This window comes from Pagrus major, chromosome 13 (genome assembly GCF_040436345.1).
Source record: "Pagrus major chromosome 13, Pma_NU_1.0".
NCBI classification, from domain to species: Eukaryota; Metazoa; Chordata; class Actinopteri; order Spariformes; family Sparidae; genus Pagrus; species Pagrus major.
Window position 1 is genome coordinate 26,553,856 of NC_133227.1, and position 16,327 is coordinate 26,570,182.

General features: G+C 42.9%; 1 protein-coding gene across 1 annotated transcript in view; it reads left to right on the forward strand.

The window, feature by feature from the left end:
• jade2 (jade family PHD finger 2) overlaps window positions 1-16,327 on the forward strand; it is a 184,861-nt gene that overhangs the window by 58,511 nt on the left and 110,023 nt on the right. The gene's annotated exons all lie outside the window — the stretch shown is intronic.

Below are 16,327 nucleotides of genomic sequence, written 5' to 3' on the forward strand. Positions count from 1 at the left end.
TGCATATGAAGTAGCCTAAAAGCTGCTGAACACGATGGTTTGAAAGCTGTGGTGAATCATTTTCACCTCTGTGATCCGTCGCAGTTCAAGTGCGTCTTGTTTTTACTGTTGAGTGGCAGTCAAGGCCTGAGTTCTGCTGCATTTTGTGCGGTTTGCCTTCAGCAACAAGATTGGAAAAGAGTTGCTGTGTCAAAGAGTTAAAGTTAGTTCAGTTTCCACTAAATACCTTCAGTCATTCCGGTTTAAATAAGATTTATTTTTGACGGCCGTAACAGCAGAAAATAAAAAGAGGCGGTTTGTGATTATCGTCACAAAAAAACTGAAAAACTGTTCTGCAGCGCTTTAATAGCAGCTCTAACTGAGCATTTGAAAGACATGGCAGTCAGCTCCAATAAACACTTCAAATTAAACAAACAGAACGTAACTCAGATCTTAGTGTTGCCAAATGAAATAGCATACCTAATGTGGAAACCAGAGAAAATGAATGAATCTTTGACCGGCGAGTGGAAAAAAGGCTTGCATTAGCAGTTTTACTTGAGAAGAGAAATCGACTTCTCGCACTCGAAAAAAACAAGAAATGATAAATTGTAACGTGCAGTTTGACAACAAAGACGGTTTAACATCCTGAGAGTCTTTAACGAGGACAGAAGACAAAGGTGATGAATAATAGAGATGAAAATACTTCATGGTGCCTCATCTTCATGATTGTAAGATGCGAGAGGATAAATGTTTCGCCCTCTCTGTTTACATCGTCTGATAGGTTAATGTCTCGGTAGACACACACATATGTGACACACACACACAAACAGTATGGAGCTAACAGATTGAAGAGAGCCTGAAGGCAAAGAGATAGATGAGCAGATTGGGAGAGAAAGAGCAATGGCGAAGATAGATAAGGATAGATGGATGAATGGGGGCTTATATATTATCTGATGTGTGATAAAATGATGCAGTGACATACAGTGGTGCTGAAATGGAGTGATGATGGATAGATGGGGAGATAGAGGAGAAGAGGGGTGAGTGTAAGTGTGACTGAGCCGATGATCTCCGTCAAAGTCTCTGACAGAGGTATGTTCATCTTCATTTTGTCGTCCGTCATCTCGATACTACTCCTTTTTTGCTCTCTCTCTGCCTCTTTTCGTTTCCATTCCTCGCTCGGTCCCTTTGGGGCTGAGATCACCGGCGATGCTTGAGACTTCCCCATTCAAGCCCCTGTGGTCGGGGCAGAATTAGCGGTAGGAAACCTTATTCCCACACAGAAGTGATGTCTTTTCAGTACGGGGTAAAAACACTGTCAACAAGCAAGAAATGAGCTTAACAAGGATAAAAATACATATTACAGCTTTCTTCAGTTCATACTGAAGCATGAACCAGAGCAGGCCATTTACAGGTTGCTGCTCTCAGGTAACGTCACAGGTTTTGCATCTAAAAAGTCACCAGAAAGTTCAAGTGCGTTGAGCTGCTGGACACAGGGTATGTCCTGCAGAACAACAAACACTAACTTACAAGTTGTCAGTCCACAAAGTCCTGCATTGGCTCGTCCTTCAAGAAGAAGCCCGTGGAAGCCTCTGAGTAGATTTTAATCCACTGCGTTAGAACAGGATGTTCAGATATCCGCTGCAAAAGTTATACATTGTCTGGCAGACAACAAAAGAGTTTCAAGCAACTGAATCTTTGGAGAATTGAAGGAAGGTGTTGAGGTCATCTCCGTGAAATTGGGGCGAGACTGTCTGTGCTTGGGCAGGCTTCTGCTGTAAATCATGTATAAGAGGTCCTAGCGCCTAGCCCCGAGGACAAAGTTACTGCTACTTCCTAATATCGATTCCTATAACTGAAGTTTGTGTATTGGCCGAAACTAGTACTGCAAACTAGCTTGCCGTTTCTTGATGTTGCCTTTTTGTGCAATATGAAAAAATCTGTTACATTTCATACGAGCGTACAGGACACTGCTGGGGAGGTCACATTTCTAATAAATAACTTGTAGTATCGGATCTGTGCATAGACCGATCGTGTAACCATCGATACTGATTCCAGCATTTTAGGCAGAATCAGAGGCATTTCCAATACTGGTATCGGTATCAGAAAAACCTCGAGTTAGTGTGTCGCCACAGGTGTCGGGTTCATTTAAGGCTACAGCAAGCAGCTGGTTAGCTTAGCTTAGCACAAAGACTTGAAACAGGTGGAAACAGCTAGCCTGGCAAAATCTACCTAACAGCGCCTACAAGGCTCCCTAATCAATAGTTATTATTCCTTCAATGTTACATGATGTATCTTTAATTCTACGTCTTGTTTCTGTTAAAGAGATTTTGTGAGAGTAGACTCGAGGTAGTTTCTCTTCATTTATTTGATGTTTCTCTCCTTTTTTCTTGTAGTTATTTCTGTCCTGATCCAACCCTCCTTGTTTCCTTTTTTATATCTGTCTATGTCTTCATCTTTCCTTGGCTTCCCACCTTCCCCTCTTACTTTTGCTCTAGTAGAGCCGGAGGCACAGACACATTTTTCTCTTTCTGTTTTTTTTTATTTTTTTTTTATGAATAATGACATCATCTCCAAAAATTGTTGGAGAGGAAAAGGGCTGCGGGCCCCGTCTGGCTTTGACAACACTCATCTTCCACATCTCTCTCTCTCTCTCTCTCTCTCTCTCTCTCTCTCTCTCTCTCTGGACCATATTTGGCTGCTGTAACATGATTTTTGGTAAAGCTGTTGTGCCGTTTGGTGTAGAGGTCATTAAGGTCCGATGTTGCCGCTTTTTTTTGTAACAAAACACTGCCGGAGAGACGCAGAGAGACGAGGAAGATGAGGCTCTCTATCCCTCTCTGCCTCCCTGTCCTTCACCTTCTATCTCCCCATTCCCCCTTCTGCCTTTCCTCTTTCTCGTCCCCCTCGTCTGGCCGTCTGTCCTCCCCTCCGTCTATTTGTTTTATCACCCTCTTCCCCCTCTTTTTTCCCCTTCTCCCTCCCTCTCTTTCTCTCTCCCTCTCCACAGTTTTGTCGGGGGCCGAGTGGAAGTAATTAGCCGTTGCATAACACTGGCTATGTGCAGACAGTGAATGGGGCTTTGGCAGAGGCTCGACAGCCTCGGTCCCCGGTGACAACGCCGAGCCGGAGAGGAAAATAATTACACATACACATGAGAAGATCTGCCCCTTTTCACCGAATGAAAGAAATGAGATAGCGGTTATTTTATTTATTGCTTCATTTTTTCCCCCCGCGGACCGGTGGCCGCGTCGCTGAATGTGAACCCGTTGTTTGTGGTTTGGCTGAACACGCTTGGCTTTCTGAGCAGCGTGTAAAGCTGCGGGCAGTCACTGGAAGCGTTACATGGAGAGACTCCTTACCAACACGGTTTTATGTGCTGCCGGACAAAAAGATCGATTGTGCAGATGGTACTTGCAATTGCTCAACTGCTTGGTTGGCATTCAGATTTGTTTTTACAGTTTTACAGAGCTGTGATAGTTATTGATTGATTGGGTGACAAGCATCAGGAATCTGTGGTGCTCATGAGATGTAAAACTAAGGTTGCAGGATAATGGTGAATATCATGTGGGCCCCCGGTAGTGGAATATCTGAAGGTCAGGTTTCCAGCGTCTGTGATTATATGCAAAACTCGCGTCGGGGAGGCATGGAAGTCATGTAAAACCTTCGGTCAACATGCCTTAATCCCAGCCAAGAGGGGAGGGGAGGAGTGGACACTGAGAGTGGATGTAGATACTGTTTCTGGATAAGGCAGGGAGGCCTTTTAGTGTGCTGCTCAAGTTTGGTTTGGTTTTATTCTGTCGCAGACAACCTGCACTTACTGTAACACACGTATCCAAATATTAACAAACGAGCACACAATAGTTTAACTCCTCAACCTAGTCATTCAGTTGTACTTACATCCTTTAGTTAAGCTTAGTTTACACAATCTATCCGTCAAAGCCGAAAACATCAATGTCAACATGAAAAAGTCGACTTCATGACTGTAAATAACAGCTGGAGCTGCTACTTTGTTCAAGCATTGATACCATTCCCTGTTAATAAAGTATAAAAGTGTGAGGGTGTAATGAGTGAATTCAATACTAACCTTAAAAAAACAGACAACCAGGACTTATCTTAAGATAAATTACAGGCATATCGCAAATGTGCATCTCTTGTTTTCTGCAAACAATCGAAAAAGACGGTTCTCAGAGAGTTTTAAGTCTACTATATTCACACAATTCAACATTTCAAGTCAAAAGACATATTTAAAAGTGCTTTAGTGGTCTAAATTGACTTGAAATTAATAAAACTTTTATATTTACCTTGTCTTGTGGTTGTCAGTCAACCTTTTAACATTCGAGCGATTTAGGCAACATTTTAATTTTTTGGTACAAAGTCCTGCAAACATACATTCGTAGAAAATACAGCAACTCAAACACAACAGAAAGACGGGGGCAGACCCAAAAGTCAATTTCGACAATTAGCCTGCCTGTATTATGACAATCTGACAGCCGCCAAGTACTGAACACATTATAACATTACAGAGATGTCAGTTCACACTGAGCACGGCTGAAAAAACAGTCAGTGATTTGTGAAGGCTTTTTTGCACTTTTCTGGACTTGTAAGAGCTCCAGACTTGGCAGGTTCACACTGAGTAAAAATCATAATTGCCCTGGACCTATCCCAGTAAAACTGATTGAGTAGGAATGGGGGCTTTCAGGGGAAGTGTATGTGTCAAGCTTTGCATTTTGGGTTGCAGGTACGGGGAGGAAGTGCCAGCCGACGTAATTTGAATAGATGTATTCCTATGGAACATTACACAGTATGCAAAATCAACAGGCAGCTTCTGTTCATGCTTTATATAAACAAGTATATCTGATCCAACAGACACACGCACACTCACACACACACACACACACACACACACACACACACACACACACACCCTTTCATTGGTTAAGTAAGACAGGGTAGCAGCGGGTCAAAAGGCTAATCGGCTACTAATGACTCAGTGACTGTCTCACACACACACACGCACACACACACACACACAGATAATGATTGAAGCCAGCCTGACAGCAGTAAGTTAGATAAGAGCGATGGCGAGAAGGACAAGTGGCTGGATAGTAAAGAACGAGGACAGTCTAAATGTCATGTGTTGCAAAAGCTTCAGTTACATTTAAAGCTTTAAAATTATACCTTGACATTTTCAGTTACTGCTGGTTATTTTCCGCCACCCATGCTCTTGTTATATTGTTGACTTTTAATACAGTTTGTTATCTCGCCTGTTAGAGCTTAAATTGTTTTTTTGGAGCTGTTAGGACATGTCATTGAAGTCATGGGACACAGCGCACCACAAGTTAGCCCAGTAGCGTCAGTGTGGTTTTTAGCGAGGAATGCCAAGAATAGAATCATAGCTCATGTTCATTATCTGTTCTGATGGTTCTGCCCGACAGAGTGCTGTCCTGTAGCAGGTCGTTCCTTCACCGTGTTTACCGCTTCTTGAGTGTAAATGCATGAAGAAACCATTGTTTCTTCTGAGTCCAGTGTTATTTCTCTCACCTTGTTGGCGTCATTCCTTATGTCGCGGGAATATCTGAGAAACCCAGGAAGATCTAAGAACTAGCAAAACATGCTGAGGCAGAAACTTGTCCATCCTGAGGACAAAACACCCAGACATAAGCAGAGTAATGTAGTTTATGCTGTTCAATGCAGTCAGGACTGCACAGATTTGTGCATTGGGGAGATAAAACAACCTCTCCATCAACGATGGGCACAACACAGCTCCTCAGGTCAAGACTCTGCTGTCCACCTACATCTGAAGGAGAAAAGTCATTCCTTTGAGGACAACGATGTAAACATCTTGGCCAGAGAAGACAGATGGTTTGAAAGAGGAGTAGAAGACCCCATCTATGTCAAACTTATCACCCACCTACAATGCTGCATTGAGTTCCCTCCCAAGACAGCTTAACAACCATTCACACCTGGGCTCACCTAGCCCTAGCAACCCACATGAAGGCCGGTTGGGTCAGCGACCCACAAGTGGCCCTAACGACTCTGAAACTCAGAGCTCACACGTGTCCTTAACGACTCTGTAAGGACACTCCCACACAGAGTTTAAAAGCCTGCAACTCCCCTCCAGTTAGTGAGAACTGAAGAAGCCTCTTGGATGAGAGGTGACACCTTACAGCCTACGATACAGCACTTGAGACTGAGAGCCTTCGTCAACACAATTTTAAATATTGTTTTAACACTAACAAAAGTCTGCTTTGCATTACTTTCAGATCTAGAGGAACAAAACCAGCTCAAAGTCGAATACAGAATAAGGTGTAAGGACTTTTAAAATACGTAAAAGACGTGATATTCCTTTTTCTTCCTGAGAGAAATTGTGTCACGTTTCCTGTCTGACAGAAAGAGAGTCAGGAGGGACATATAAATAAAATGTGTTATTCCTCCTCAATGTATCTGAAGAAGAAATATAGCCTGCACTAGTACACCAGTGACAAAATAAAAACACAAGGAAAACAGCGAGGGAAGCAGGGAAAAAACGGTGGTTAGATGACTGTAAAAAGCCCCTCTGGGATTTTTAACCGCCTGGCCCAGCTGCAGCCTGGTCCACCAGTGCATTAGTAAGTCACTGTGTGTGTGTGTGTGTGTGTGTGTGTGTGTGTGTGTGTGAACGTTCACTTTTATGAGTGCGTTCTGTGTGTACACACATTTCTTCGACGCGTGTTTGATGTATCAGAACGTCCACAACAACATCTGGAAATTCCCCCAAGATATCCTCTGCTCTCTCCAAAGCAGCTCCTCATCAGATAATAAGATGACTCAGAGCAGCATCATCAGCCTCATGATGCACTGTACAGGGTCACTGGGTGCACATGGACTGATTGCTTCCACACACAACTGATGTCCTTTTTTTTTTTGGTCATCTGTTGTATTGTGGCTCTTTGTAAATGCCAAAAATTAAATGGTTGAATGAAGGACTAACAGGCTGGTTTGCATCTACGCGTTGAACCTGATGCTCTGGGAGTCGCTGCCTACATGGATGACGTACAGACTGATATGTAAAGGAGATGGATTTGATTAATGAAAGACTTTTCAGACTGTTTGAATTAATGAATTACTGTCTGGCTGAAGGAACTAGACTTACACAAGCAGTCACAGCTCGCACCGCTTACTCAAACGCCATTGTCCTGCTGCTCTGTATCAACTGCACAGATTATTGTTTCACAGATTTAAGAGGCTGTTTAACACAAAAGGACCTCTAGGCCCTGAAACAGTATAGGTTTGTTTGTATCTCGTCACACGCTTTCGTTTTAACTTTTGGTTGAATACAAGCATGTCAGTTATGTCGACGACCTCGTTATGTTCGTGGAGTATTCGGTTTCCTGTCGCAGGCTTTTAACAACCTTCGGTGTTTCTTTTGCTTTATTTCTGTGTGTGCTAATACATTTAAATATCCTTTACTATAGGCTGCTCCAGTATATATGTAGTATTCTTCATTTAGAGTTATTTGCTGTATACTATTTATACCCTAGATCATCATCTTAGTCGATCTCATTCAATACTACCTGTAATAAAACACTAGAATCACCCTGATGACAGTAGAGTGCTGGGTTGCGGTTGGTTTGTATTGCGTAAATACTGGATGTTAAAACCAACAAACTTACTCACGTCTGTGGTCATTTTCTGACGCAACTGTAACGTTCAAGATATACAAGCTTTAAAGGTTCATTTATCTATCCTTTAACAACACCAGGGTTGCAAAACAAAACTCAGTTTGAGCCCTTCAACAACGAACGAGACAAAAAAACAATAAGAAACTATTTTATATGGTGGAGACATATGCTTAAACACTTAGGTCTGACTTATCTGACATTTCTGTGCTTATTTAATGTACTGTGTTGCTAACTGATAGTTTTGGGTGGTCTGTGGCCCAACATGTACATTTGTGAAACCTTCTTTGTTTTCCCGTGCTGTTTTAAGTTTTACGATTGCTTGCAATAAAAAACTCTCATTGTCAACCTTAATTGGAAATGTGTTAAGCCTATCTCTGAGCATTACTGTGCACCTACACACATAGCGAGGGCAGAGAAATATAGAATGCAAATATTTCCCATGAAGAACACTCAACACTCTGATAACACTCAAATAAAATGTCAGAAAGTTAATGTATTGCACTTTACGGTAAATAGGGAGTGATTACAGACGAGGAGTCAAGAGGGGGATTAAGATCTGGCTGAGTTGTTGACTAGATGTGTTACGAGATTGCCGACTGATTGATGGGATACTTACCGACGTGATGACTTTCATACAGATTTGATTTCTTGATGAAATGAATGGAAGCCAGAGATGAATGAGTGGCTTATTGACCAGAGCAATTACTTGGATGGATCACTTACTGACCTGTTGATGGGCAGCCAGGGCTACAACAAAATCCAAAATTCACCCACATTAACTCATCACCACATTGCTATGAGGGGTCAGCGGGTGTATTCCTGACCACAGGCTGATTTGGTTGCTTTTGGCTACATGGACTAGTGAATACGAGAACTGTTTTTCTTAAAGTATGGGCTAAGAAGCCAAATTGGACCCTTGAGCCTGTATCTGGTGGGTCCCCACATGACAAAACTAATAACACGTTATAGTGAGAAATAGCTTTTGATGTCTTTCCTGGGGGAAAGGGGCTTAACAAACTTCCCACTGAGGCTGGAGGGGGAACTGTAATGGCAAATAAAGCAAAAAATAATAATACATTCTCATTTCTGGACGAGTGCACAGAGTCGCCGGGTACATCTTTCACCGCATTTAATGGAGACAACTTTTCTGGTTGAACATGCCTGGTTGATTGAGTCATTGACTGGCAGAGTGACCAACAGGCTTACTGGCTGACAGGTTTATTGACTGATTGGATAAATGGCTGACTGATTAGCTGCCTCATTGATAGAACTGCTTGCCACTTGGCTGTCTTGACTTTTCTCTTGACTTAATGAAACACAGTACAGAGGTGAGATCCATGCCATTATTCAAGCACACATTTTCTGCCTCTTCGCCACTTGACTGGGTCAGCGGGGCTGTCGCTTACCACATTTCGGGCTCGCTGCCTGACTGGATGACCGACCACAGCGACCGCTCGCCTGGGTGGCTTTTTCTTGTCGACCGCCTGGCAGAACAGACGTTCCCCTGACAGAGTGAATGGATGAGTAAAGGGTCAATGGGCGGTTGAATGAAAATGAGAAGAAAACACTTCCCTCTCATCACCTCAGAATGTGGCAGGGTCACCGGGAGCTTTATTAATCAAATAAAAGACAAGCTGCCTTGTTTACAGACTGATTGCAATGACTGACATCTGGCAGCCTGAGTGAACTTTCTACTTGTACCCATGGCCATTATCCAGCCAAACAGCAGAATGACTGTTTGTGTGGTCCAATCTTTGACCGCATTTTTAGGCCAGCTGCCTGACTGTATTGACTGACCTGCTGGCTTTCTGACTGGCTGGCCGACCTCGCTGAAATGTCAGAGAAGTCAGCGCTGGCAGGCTGACTGAATGACTGGTTGCCTGCCCGACTGGCAGGCTGACTCCCTGACCACAGTGACTGAGCGTTGGCCAGAACCGAACCGTCTTTTTTTTTTTTTTTCTGGTTCCAGCGGGTGAGTCAGACTCCAGCTAAACCCGTTCACCTCTGGAGACTTGTGGGCAAAAAGTCTGGGGACTGTAACCTGGGAAGTTTAAACATTTCACCTCCAAACAATCGTTTTTAACCTGCTGAGTTGTGTGTGTGTGTGTGTGTGTGTGTGTGTGTTTGAGCTGGCAATGCAGCCTGCCAAAACCTAAATGTTTTGGCATGTGCCTGCTTCACATTCCCCACCCAGAGATTCATTCGTTCTTTGTGATTTATTTCACCTTTATTCACCCAGGGTGCTGTTATTAAGTGTCAACGACAGAAAAAAACCATTGGAAACTCGATCGGAAAGGTGATAAATAGTTGATAAATGGATGCAGCTTTTCCTTAAAATGGTTCTGAGTGTGTGTGTGTTTTTTTCTTTTTTGTGTTAAGGCAATTCCCCAGTTCACAACTCAGCATGTGTGGCTTGTGGTGTTTACTGCAGGCTACCCCCGGGCTCAGTGTGGGTTGAATTTGTGTGTATATGTGTGTGTATGCATGCCTCTTTGTTGTTCCCCACATGGATGTCATGTGTCATATGAGTAAACCCAAGAGCTATGTGTGGGAGTCTGGGCCGCGTGTGTTAAGCATTAGCGGATGCGTAGTTAATGTATGTGCGTATTTGTGAGTTATACCCCTGGTATTTTCTCCCATGGGAATATCATCCTCCTCTTTTCTCTCGCTCCACTACACTAACACACTCTCCCTCTTGTTTGGAGGCACACATATTCACTTCACTTCACTCTTCTTTAAAGGACCAGTCAGCATCCTCTCCTCTCCTCTTCCTATAGCAGTTCCTCTGTGGTGTGACAGATCAAAGCCCTTTGCCTTCTGCACTGTGGGTTCAGCAACATCTGGACCACGCCGTCCATCTTTTACCAATCTACCATCTGCCAACCTCACTTGACTGGTGTGTGCGTGTGTGTGTGTGTGAAGGAGAGAGAGTGAGACACAAGAAAAGATAGAGGATAGATAGTGGAGTTCCCCTTCACTTATCCCATGCCACACTTAATATGTCAAGTTGCAACTGACACTTCCTTTTCTACCTCGTCTTCCTTATCTCCCTCGCCGGGCCTCGGTGCCTTGCTCAGAGTCACTTCAGTAAGTAGTTTATGCAGGTTTTTGTGCGTTTCTCATTTAATCCAACCTCCTTGTTCTCCGTCCTCCCACAAACAGCTCTCAGCTTGGTTTCTAAAGGCGAGGTCATTGACTTTTAACGGTCACATAAGGGAGGCTGGAGCACCCTGCACGGCTAGTTAAACCCAACCGCCTCCAGGAGAGTAAACACTGTTTACTGCTGCTTTGTCTCCCAGCGGAGGCCTGAGGCCCAGGCCTTACATAAAATCCCCCCCATGGATTTCAATGGATGGATGGATGGATAGGAAAAAGGTTGATAACCCTGCAAGATGGATAGATAGAGATTGATGGACACGGCGAAACAAAATTTAATCCGATTATACGACTGCCTCGCCATTTCCAAAGACTTCAGGAGAGAAAGTGAAGTGTTCAGAATGTCTACGATACAGCAATCTCATTTTAATGTTGACAGTGGACATGCAACACAAAGGAAGGTTAGTTGAATACATATTGTTCACATGCAGCAAGGGTTTTCCCGCAGAGACAAACTTAAACATTTAATTTCAAACTTTAATCAGCAGCTAATCTCTTGATTTGGCACAATGCAGCAAAAAGAGCAGCAGCAGCAGCAGGCGCCACAAGCAAAACTCGGTAGGTTGTTAAGCAGAAGAATCTGGAGCATATGTCTTTTGAAATTTGATTCTCACTTATGTGATGGAAGTGGGATCTATGTTTCATGCAGCAACTTTTTTGACTGCAATTTATTCTCAAAAGATCAACCCACAAACGCTGCTACTTTTGGGAAATGGAGGCAAAATCTTTTAATATGTAAAATGTGTTATCTAAATTAAAGATCTTGAAAGTTCCTAACCACAGATTGACTGTATTATCAATTTATTATTTATTTTTCTCGAGTTGTTCAGTTCAGACAACAGTCAAACCGGCTCAATCATCTCAGAAAATTGATAACAAAACTTTCGAAACACCAGCACAAGATCTGCAATGGTGATGGCACCCTCAGTGTCAATATAAATATGTAGTGCCAAACCACAACAGAAGTTATCTGATGACACATTTCATTTGGAGCAGGTTCAGACCATATTCTTCACGATGTATTAAACCATATTCGAACAACAAAAAGTGAGTGGTAACGGCAGGTCCTGAACCACTAGGGCAAAGGTCTGCAAAATGTTAGGTCCACCTCGGTCTTTACCTTGAGAGGCAGCTCTTGCTAATCCATCTCGCCAGGGTTCAAGCTCTGCACTTCTGAATGACCACACAGGTGTAACCAATCAGCGCCCTTTGGGGAGCCATCGGCAGCCACCGGTGTGGTTTAGGTGTGACGACCAGCATGAGAAGGGACTGAAAACAACAATGATGGCTCCTCAAGAGGTGAGCGAAGCTGCTGTAGCATCAGTTATATCAGAGCTGGATGGTTTATTACCTGAAAGAAGAGCAAAAAATGGAAATAGAGTGGGAAAGATGTGTTCGGTCTTCTCCAGACTGGCTTTGGTATGAGTTTAATTTCCCAATGGGCTCCATTGATGGCATCACTCTCCACTCTCTGTTGATCATGATTGGTTGAAGTTGGCTAGGAATGGATGGTGATAGACAGATGGTGCGTCCAATCACCTGCCAAGTATTTTTTTTTGAAAGTGCCTGCCCTTTTCCAAACAGTTTCTAACGGTGGCGTCTAAGATGGCTTTGTGTAACAAGCCATTTGGCAGCGTCAGGTTAGCTCAGTGTGTGATTTGTATGGGGAAGATTTGGAAATGGGAACCTGAAGGCACCTGTGGCCTCATAACAAGTTTCAACACACACTGCAAAGACAGAACAGGTCCATACAATTGTCAGAATATCTCACAGATAATCATACAGGGTTACAGTAGTTGGGCAGAGTATAATATCTCATGTATTGATTTTCCTGTGTATTATTTCATTTTAAAGGACTTGTTTCGATCAGCATTAGAAGTTGTTTAGAGTCCCTGATCTACTTTGGCCGAACAAATATACATCAGGTGGTTTCGCTAATGCATGAATTAGCATTTAATCTTTAATCTGTCCTTCATTACAGCAGCTCCCCTCCAAAAAACCCTTTTTTCAACCAGGGAAAACCCCTGAAACCATCCTCTGATATGATCTGACTGCCATTTACCTCCATGTGACCTCTTCTAACAGCAGCCAGTGTTAAAGATGACCTTCTCTCACCGTCTTACTCCCTTTTCACTGCACGAAAGATAAACAAAAAGGGCGAAATGGAGGGATTTAGACAGAAAGTGAGGATGGAGTGAATTATCCAGAGGACAAGGGATAGAAACACTGTGAGGAGGAGGAGGAGGGATGTTGATGGGTGAGGAACTGAGGGAATAAGTAAACAAACAGGTAGATGAGGCGGTTGAGTGGAGCGGTACAATGACTGTATATCTGCTGGGAACGACAAAGAGAGAGATGGACACACAACAGAGCTTTGCCATTGCTTTATCAAATAACAGTAGTACCCTCGTTCGTCTCTCTTCCCCGTCTCCCTTGTGTTGCCTATCCGCTGTTTTCTGTGTATGTGGGTTTAATCGAAGCTTTCAGGCACAGAATTAAAGCAAGTGGGAACGTACCTCTGAGGAGAAGACTTGAAGCAGCGTGCCCTAACGCAAAGAAGAAATTGAAACAAAGCTCATCAAAACGGCCCAGCAGCAGGCGGAGAGGGTTTTTAAAGGCTCCAACATCAACAAAGAACATTTTGAGTTTTTCCACAGCAAGAAAGAAATACTTTATTTCCTGACAAAAAGGGAAAAATTAAGTAGTGGCATCTTATTCTGTCTTTTTTCTGCTCCTGTTGGAGGCATTGTGTTTTTGGGTTGTCCATCATTCGGTCCGTCTCCTTCTTGCGAACACATCTCAAGAAGGCCTTGAAGGAATTTCTTCAAACTTGGAACAAATGTCCCGTTGGACTGAATATATTTTGGTGGTCAAAGGTCCAGATCATCGTGATCCCATGGCATCCCATTCTTGTGGACACACCTTGAGGGGATTTCTTGAAATTTGGAAGAAATATCCACTTGGATGCTCATCACAAGGAGACAATCTTCAAATTAGGGCTGCAACTAATGATTATTTTCAGTATTTTTTAAACTTATAATCATTTTTGCAGTTAATTCATAAATTATTTGGTCTAACAAGTGTCCAAGAAGTGGAAAAAAATGCTGATAACAATTCCCCAGAGCCCAGAGTGACGTCTTCAGATGGCTTCGTCTGTCCACCCAACAGTCCAAAACCCAAAGACTCTTTGTTCACGGTCGCAGATGACAAAGAAAAGCAGCGAATCGTTACATTTATGAAGCTAGAGGCAGCAAACAATCGAAATTCCTGCCTGAAAAATGAAACGATTAGTCAACTGTCGAAAATCGTTGGCAATTTTCCTTTGATTGAATAATGACTAATTGCTGCAACTCTATTTCAGATGACTTGTTTTGTGCGACAAGACGTTTAGTTTACTTTCACAGAAAACAAGAAAAGCTAATCAATTTTTATGTTGATCAAGTAATCATCTCAGCTCCAGTGTTTACATCATAGTGCAGAAAGGAAACAAAAGTTAATCCACCCGGCTCATTAGCAACTTTCACAAACTTTGGCAGGTGTCAAAGTGGTTGGTAGAGTTGAGAAGCAAAAAATGGGCATCGTTGCAATCACATAATCACAGCGGATGAATCTACTGTGGATCGACTTATCGTTTCAGCTGTAATGTTTAGATTATAGAGCAGAAAGGAAGCTAACATCATTTTTAGACTGTAAACTCATTCAGAGGACGATTCAGAGTATAGAAACACACCAAACCCAGCCAAGGACACGGCCACACCTGTTGCATGTTTTTCTCATAGTTTCCATGAAGAAGTCGGTGTTTGCGTCTTTGTGTTGCGACAGAGCTGTGCATGTTTTTAGCAGGCGCTGTCGTCTGGAGGACTGGTGGTGGTGGTGGTGGTGGTGGGCTGTTTTTGAAGTGCTGGTGGGCTTACTGGAAGTGTGTCAGACAGGAGAGGAATGCGGGAAGAGGGTGTAAGCCTGTGTGTGTGAGAACGATGTATGGAGACAGGGCTGGGGTAGCCCCTCACTCTTGATGTGTACATACGTGTAGTATGTGTGCGTGCATGCGTGCGCGTGGCTTCATTGCACAGGCTCGTTTATTCCACCCCCCCTTGTCTCAGTTTCAAAAGCCCACAGGGGTTTCCTACAGTGTCTCTGGTAATAAAGTTGACACCGGGCTAGGTTTTAATGCCCAGATAGAGCACCATATTCAAGATATAAAAGCTTCATGTTGTAAACACGGCTATGAATTTTGCGATAAATAGAAAAAAAAAATAGTTTTCCCATGACGACCATGATTAAATTCAGAAAAAACATCCAAGGTCATTTTTATTGTCCATCCAGAGGAAATGAATTTCACAGTCCCAGGAAGAAAAAGGGAAGGACGGACAAAAACAAACACGCCGCAACTACTGATATCATCCCCGTTTAAAATGTGGTATGTAAACATCCCGGGCTCCCCTGAGCAGAGAGCAATAAGAGAAAAATAATGATAATAATTCATATAACTAAAAAGCTGCTACGTTACAGCCATCAGCCAGAGCCCCCCCTGCGGGTTTGGATTTTGGATCGGCGTCCTTTAAATTTGAAGCATCACAGGAGAAGAATCACAACAGTGGAGCGCATCAAAAGACTCGAAGCTCCTGCAGATTATTAACACGTCGTTCCTCAGCTTTTTTTCAGTCTGGTTTGGGTTGACGCTTTTTTTTTTCTCTCTCTCTGGGGAGCATTGAGTTTTTCTCAGAATCCAAGCCAATTATTGGACTGCTCGACAAAGCAGTATACTAGAAATTACTTTTCCTTTTTAGCTGTTACATTCCCTCCCCCCCCAAAAACCCTCACAGCAGATTGAAAGAGTGAAGTGTTTTGTACCAAACCTGCTAAATTCATCACTGTCACTGAAAGAACCACTTTACTAGCAAAAAAAACCTGTTCTGATACTTTGCAAAAAACCTTCACTGAAGTTGCAGGAAAATTTAAACTCAAAAACATCTTAGACAAATAAGCTATGTTTTATCATATTAAAGGATATTTGAGTTACTGTTCAGTGAAATGTATGGATGCATGAAGTTCAGTGTAATAAATCAGCCCAGTTGCCACGATATAATGTTAACAGTCAAACCACAGATGCGTCCAAGTCTGTACCTGTCATAGGCCATGTACCATATTGACATTTGTATAAAAACATGTCAAATAACGTCCATATTACATGTTTAATATCTGACTTCCACAATAGGGAGGTAGAGAGGACGATGGCAGAGTTACAAACGAGTCTGCCAAACAGGCGACCGCAGTTTGAGGTTTTTGGTTTTGCAGAAACTTTCTTAGCTAACATTTATTCTGGCGATTGGGTCGAATCAATCAGCCAAAATATAAGTAAAAAAAGCCATTTCACTGAACTCCCAAAGCACATTAGATGTTCGTCTGCGAGTCATTGTGTGTGTGCGTCTTCCTTAAAAACCTTTTACTGCCTACATTGTGTCTACGACTGTCTGAATATACGCATCTATATTTCTAAACCATCGTTTCTGCCACTTCTGTTAGAGAAC